The sequence below is a fragment of the Ovis aries genome, chromosome 2 (assembly GCF_016772045.2).
Source record: "Ovis aries strain OAR_USU_Benz2616 breed Rambouillet chromosome 2, ARS-UI_Ramb_v3.0, whole genome shotgun sequence".
Lineage (NCBI taxonomy): Eukaryota > Metazoa > Chordata > Mammalia > Artiodactyla > Bovidae > Ovis > Ovis aries.
In genome coordinates, this window is record NC_056055.1 from 52,520,313 (window position 1) to 52,527,501 (window position 7,189).

Here is a 7,189-nt window from a genome sequence, read left to right on the forward strand (position 1 = left end):
GTAGAGTCTTCTGGGGAATTAAAAATACGAAACAACTTTGTTTCTAAGCCCAGTTTTCCTATTGGCCTTACCGCAGACACAGTAAAATTTGAATTGTTGTAGGGTAGAGACTAGGAGAAGGCAATGGCAACCCATTCCGGTCCTGTTGCCTGGAAGGTCCCATGGGCGGGGGAGACTGGTGGGCTGCAGTCCGTGGGGTCGCGAAGAGTCGGACACGACTGAGCAACTTCACTTTCACTTTTCACTTTCATGCATTGGAGAAGGAAATGGCAACCCACTCCAGTGCTCTTGCCTGGAGAATCCCAGGGAAGGTGGAGCCTGGTGGGCTGCCGTCTATGGGGTCGCACAGAGTTTGACACGACTGAAGCGACTTAGCAGTAACAGCCTCAGAGACCAGAAATGTGAATATTAAAGAAGTTCTTTCATTTGTTATAATTTGAGAGCTTCCACCTTAAAACATTAAGATTATTGTCTTATATGTATACTCTCAAGCCCCTGGTCCATCACTCTGCCTTCCTTTATACTCCCAAAACACTCACCATTTTTCCCCTGACGCAGTCTGTCATGTCTAGAATTATGTTTGTTCTCAAATATTTGGTACTTTTACTAGTGTAAATAAGATATTATTTCTGTTTTATTTTTGCTCTATATTGATGGAATGTAGGAATACAATTGACATTTGAGAAGTTATTTCTATATCCTTAACTTTCCTGAACTCTTAGTACCAATAATATTTTTCTAGTTAATACTTAGAAATACAATCATTATGTTTTCTGTAGAAATTGACATCTGTTTCTTCCTCTGCTATGTTAATACCTCTTATTTTGTACTTGACAACATTTTTATATCTATCTGCACTTGACTGCACTTTAGTGCTATTTGAAATGGGAATGGCTGGTTTCTGGTCTAGCATGGAAAAAGCTTGGGAGATACCATACTGTACTAACAAGCAAAAATCTGAACAGACTTATTGATAAACCAACAATTCTTCTTAGACCTGGAAGAGAAGTGAGGTCACAGGGCAAACTGCTACCCCCAAATTGGAGAGAGCAGCCTGGGTTGCTGATGCTGGAGGACTTGGTACCTGCAGCAGTTGCTTCCTTGCCTCTCTCCTCAGTCCCTTGTCCCTAGTCCCAAGTCTTGCAGGGCCTACTACTCAGAGGTACAGCATCACCTAGGAACTTGGCAGAGATCCAGAATCTCCAGCCTCACCTCTGACTCAATGAGTCTGGATCGGTATTTTCACAACCTCCCCAGGTGACCCAGGAACCTTTTCAGGTTTCACAAGTACTGACCTCAGGAGCTTGCAGAAATGTCCACCAGATGGCAGGTTTGCAGCAGGCACAGGTATCCAGAGACACCACCGGCCACCCAAGTTCATTGGCATAAAGCAGCTATGATGTGATGTCACCGTGGTTATGCACAAAGTCAACCATTTCTAGCCAGCACTTCTAGAAATTCGAAGCTCTTTCCTTCTAGGTTCTTAGATAGAAGCTTCCGTTGCCTATGAAACAAAGGCATGATGGTCAGTCTACTTTTTAGTTTTACTCACATGGTCCACAATGTGAACCTTGGGAGACTCCCTTCTGTTTGCTGGGTTCTCACTTCTCTACCAGGACAATGGGGAGTTTGGAGACCATGTGTTCTGGAGTCTGAAAATCTATGACAGTCACTCAGTTAGGTGTTTCTGACTCACCACAGCAGCCTTCACATCCTTGTTCCTCAGGCTGTAGATGGGGTTGAGCATGGGGGTCATCACCCCATAGAAGAGGGAGGTGAGCTTTTCTGCAAGGTCCTGTTTGTCTGCCCCCAGGGGGTCCTTAGATTTGCGCTTCCCATACATGAAGAGGTTGGTCCCATAGAAGATGACCACAACTGTGAGGTGGGCAGAGCAGGTGGAGACCTTTTTCTTCCCTACTACTGAAGAGATCCTCAGGACAGTAGCAGTGATGAACACATGGCAGAAAAAAGATGAACAGAACTGAGATGTCCATGAAAATAACAGTTGTTATCCCCACGCTGATCACACTGATGGAGATGTTAGCACAGCCCATGGCACTTCAGGACAGCCAGGATCTCACAGGTGAAGTGGTTGATGATGTTGCCCCCACGGAAGGGCAGCCTCACAGCCTGGGTTGTCTGAACTACAGAGTTGGTGATACCAGCTGCTCAGGAGCCAACAGCCATGGGCAGGTAGGCAGCCTTGCTCACGATGACAGAGTACCTTAGGGAGTTGCAGATGGCTACATAGCGGTGAAGTGCCATCATGCTCAGGAGCACATACTCTGTTCCCACAATGGTGAAGAGAGGAACATCTGCATGGCACAGGCTGAGAAGGAGATGGTTTTCCTGGGGGTCAGGAAGCGGTCAAAGATGAGGGGGACTGAGGAGGTTGTGTAGCAGATGTCCAGGAAGGAGAGGTTCCCCAGGAAGAAGTACATGGGCGTGCTCAGGCAGGAGTCAAGGATGGTCAACAGGATGAGGACCCCATTGCCCAGCAGGATCACCAGGTACATGAGCAGGATAAGCACAAAGAGCTTTCTCCAGCTTTGGGTGGGCTGACAGGCCTAGGCAAATGAACTCCACCAGAGGGGAGGTCTGATTGGACCTGTCCACAGCGTGTCTGCTCTGTCACCTGCAGGAACTCAGAAGCTCAACCTCAGCACTCTCTGACTGAAGTGCTGGCTTGCTAGTGAGGAATGCCCTCTCTGGTGAGCAAGAGGAAAACAACTTTAACGATGGTTTCTCTGCGGTTCTCAGTAAGATTCTGGGGACTAGAAAAGAATCTAGTTTATCCTCTTAAGCTACCCTCTGTGCAAGAGACATCTGAGATGCCCCAGTGGGGATTTAATTCACCTGATCAGACATACTCATTTCTACTGAAATATCCTAGATGGTGGACTTCTCTTGTTAAATCTTGGTCAGAGAGGTAGCATTAAAACATAAACTGTTGTTCAGTCGCCCAGTCGAGTCTAACTCTTTGCGACCCCATGGACTGCAGCATGCTAGGCCTCCCTATCCCTCACCATCTCCTGAAGTTTGCCCAAGTTCATGTTCATTGCACTGGTGATGCCATCCAGCCATCTCATGCTCTGATACCTTCTTCTCCTTCTGCCCTCCATCATTCCCAGAATCAGGGACTTTTGCAATGAGTCATCTGTTCGCATTAGGAGACCAAAATACTGGAGCTTCAGTTTCAGCATCAGTCCTTCCAATGAGTATTCAGGGTTGATTTCCCTAAAAGATTGACTGGCTTGATCTCCTTGCTGTCCAAGGGACTCTCAAGAGTCTTCTCCAGCACCACAGTTCAAAGGGGCATCAATTCTTTGGTGCTCTACCAACTCTCACAACCATACGTGACCACTGGGAAGACCATAGCCTTGCCTATATGGACCTTTGTTGGCAGAGTAATGTCTCTGCTTTTCAACACACTGTCTAGGTTTGGCAAAGCTTTCCTGCCAAGAAGCAATCGTCTTCTGACTTCATGGCTGCAGTCATCATTTGAAGTGATTTTAGAGCCCAAGAAGAGGAAATCTGTCACTACTTCCACCTCTTCGCCTTCTATTTGCTATGAAGTAATGGGGCCGGATGCCATGATCTTAGTTTTTTTTAAATATTTAGCGTTAAGCTGGCTTTTTCACTCTCCTCGTTCACTCTCATCAAGAGGTTCTTTAGTTCCTCTTTACTTTCTGCCATTAAGGTGGTATCATCCACATATCTGAGGTTGTTGATGTTTTTCCCACCTATCTTGATTCCAGCTTTTAACTCATCCAGGTTGGAATTTCTCATGATATGCTCAGCATATAGGTTAAATAAACAGGGTGACAACAGACAGCCTTGTCATACCCCTTTCTCAATCCCGAATCAATCAGTTGTTCCATACAGGGTTCTAACTGTTGCTTCTTGACCCACATACAGGTTTCTCAGGAGACAGGTGAGATGGTCTGTATTTCCATCTCTTTCAGAGCTTTCCACAGTTTGCTTCCACATGTACATTACCACATGTAAAATAGACAGCCAGTGGGAATCTACTGTATGATGCAGGGAGCTCAATCTGGTGCTCTGTGACAGCCTAGAGGGGTAGGATGGGGTGGCAGGTGGGAGTTGGAAGGGCGTTTCAAGAGGGAGGGGCTATATGTATACCTATGGCTGAGTCATGTTCATGTATGGCGGAAACCAACACAACATTGTAAAGCAATTATTCTCCAATTAAAAATTTAAAAAAAAATCTTCATCAGAAAAGTGAGTCCAGGTTCACTTCATACTTTTCTCCCTTGGCGTCCAGGGATGGTGAAATGATCAGCCCTGAAGCCACAGCTCTTGACAGGCTTTCTTTGCTTCGTAGTATCCTCACAGAAACATCTTTTGACCTCTCCCTTTCCTCCTGTAATAGACAACCAGGCCCCAGGCCATCCTCTCATCCGTCCCTTCATCCCATCCTGTTTTCCTGTCTCCATTCATCAGCCAACATGACTCACTCACACATGACTCTGAAACCCCACAGCCTTTCAGGAATGATGCACTGGCTCTAAAAGAGACAACAGTTCCAGGGAGAGGGTACTGATGGGTCACTTTGAAAGGGCAGGCTGGACAGGAAGGTCACCTGGGGAAGGTAAGGAGGGTGAGGGCTGGACTTGGGCAGCTGTGTTGTGGAGTATGGTTGCATTCTAAGGAGTTAATCATCCCCCTGGCTGCAGTGCCATCCTGGCCAGTTTGAACTGATGCTCCGGGAAACCAGGCTGCATTTAACAGCCACAATCTCAGCCTCTGGAGAGCCCCAGTTCCCTGGTTGATATCTCATTCCATTGCCATTGAAGTCAGGCTAATGCCTCATCCCTGACTCTGAAGACCTCAACCTTAGAAGAGGAAATTCCAAACATCTAGTCTCACTGAATTTTTGTTTGTATATCCAAGCTACATCCAATAATCCAACAGGATCATTAAGCAATATTCCTGTCCACCAATAAAGATCTCATTACCTTTTTAGTAAGCCCATTCTAGCTTTATAAATCTTGTATTATCTGAAAATTTTGTCTCTTGGGTCAAATCTCTTAATATCTTCCTGGTTCTAATACTAGTTCTGCTCTCTGGCATGTCACCCCTTTCTGCCCCATAATAGCTCATCAGAGATCTAAAGATAAAGATGATTTTCTTAATTCTCCTCTTTTCTTGGGTCACACCCTGTGCCAGGCAAATCCAAATGTCTATGATAGAATCCAGGCATCAGGTCTTGTTAAAGCTCCCCAGATGGCTTCAACGTTCGGCCAAAGTTGAGAACACTATCCTAACTTTGTATCCCAGGTATTCCATTCTGCCCTTAGGACTTTTTAAAAACAAACAGACACCAACAGACAAACAAATCAAAGTCTTTAGAGACTTTCGTGATTTCTTCCTGGACATTTGCTTGATCAAAAGACTTTCCTGGAATAAGCAATAGCCAGTGACAGGTTTTGAAGACAAGCCATCTTCACCTTCCTTGGGCTTTTCTGAGGCCCTATTACCAGTCACATTATACCCTCTGGCCCTAAATGCAAAGATCAGAATGATTTAAATGACATAAATGACTGACTGCCTGTCTTCCCTGACTCTTTCCCACATAGGTGGGGTCTGTAGGAACTCTGTCAGGGGCCCCATACCTCTGAGGTCAGAGTCCCTCTCTGACCCAGGGTCTGGATGTTATGAATCCCCTTGAACAGCTCTTCTTCCACTGGAGGAAGGAAGACATATGGCTTATTCATGAGTGGAATCACGGTTCCAACCTCCTCCTTCCTGTCATAAGAATAAAGATGAGGAATGTTTCCCTTTGGCATCGCTTAAGCCCAATAAATTTGATTTGGAAGTAATTCATGTTTGAAAAGATTTTCCGAAATACTTTCTTTAGTTCAGTTCAGTTCAGTCTCTCAGTTGTGTCTGACTCTTTGTGACCCCATGGACTGCGGCATGCCAGGCCTCCCTGTCCGTCACCAACTCCCAGAGTTTACTCAAATTCATGTCCAACCATCTCATCCTCTGTCATCCCCTTCTCCTCCAGCTTTCAATCTTTCCCAGCATCAGCGTCTTTTCAAATGAGTCAGTTTTTCGCATCAGGTGGCCAAAGTATTAAAGTTTCAACTTCAACATCAGTCCTTCCAAAGAGTATTTAGGACTGATTTCCTTTAGGATGGACTGATTTGATCTCCTTGCACTCCAAGGGACTTACAGGAGTCTTCTCCAACACCACAGTTCAAAAGCATCAGTTCTTTGGTGCTCAGCTTTCTTTATAGTCCAACTCTCACATCCATACATGACTACTGGAAAAACCATAGCTTTGACTAAATGGACCTTTGTTGGTAAAGTAATGTCTCTGGTTTTTAATATGCTGTCTAGGTTGGTCATAACTTTTCTTCCAAGGAGTAAACGTCTTTTAAATAGATGCACAAAAATAGTCATAGAAACAGTTATGGGGTGGAAGCTACCTGCTTATTCAGGGCTTCCTAAAACACACCATACTTGCCATCCTTCAATTCTGGCTTTCATTATTCTGACAGACAACTGTAGACCCAGGTGTGGCAGGGTCCTAAGGGTCTAAATAGACCAACCTCCCCATCCCACTCTCAAAGAATGCAGGTCCACTACTTCTTTGATTATGGTGCTCTGGCCTCAGCTGGAATACTTGAGTGAAGTAGGCTCTCTGCTTGCTGAGGTTTATTTCATTTTAAAGTAGTTCCCATAGATAGACAGTTCTGCCTCCCTACAAATTCCATCTGGCGCTACCTTTTGCAGCCTTCAAACAAAGTTGGTTCTTTCCCCATGCCCTCCAAATATTTAGAAATAAGTTGGTTGGGCAATAAAATGATATAGAATCAACCTGGTTACTCTTACAGCATCCAAAAAAATGTCATATAGTTTAGAGGAATTGTCCACAGTTCCTGAATAATTGTGAGATATATTTCTGGGTATTATGTCCCACCAGGATGGATTGTGCTGGTTCCAGCACTTGCCATACCACTGAAATTCATCTCTTTCCTCCCATTTTGAGACCTATTCCACTGAACAATCAAACCTATTCTTAGAGCTTCCCTAGTGGCTCAAGGGTAAAAAATCTGCCTGCCAATGCAGGACGCACAGGTTGATCTGAGAAGATCCCACATGACACAAAGCAACTAATCTCATGCTCCACAACTATCGAGCCTGTGATCTAGGGCTTGGG

General features: G+C 45.1%; 1 pseudogene; it reads right to left on the reverse strand.

Moving 5' to 3' along the window:
• Nucleotides 1-693: 693 nt before the first annotated feature.
• On the reverse strand, nucleotides 694-5,810 carry LOC101107338 (olfactory receptor 13C7-like; annotated as a pseudogene).
• Nucleotides 5,811-7,189: the final 1,379 nt, after the last annotated feature.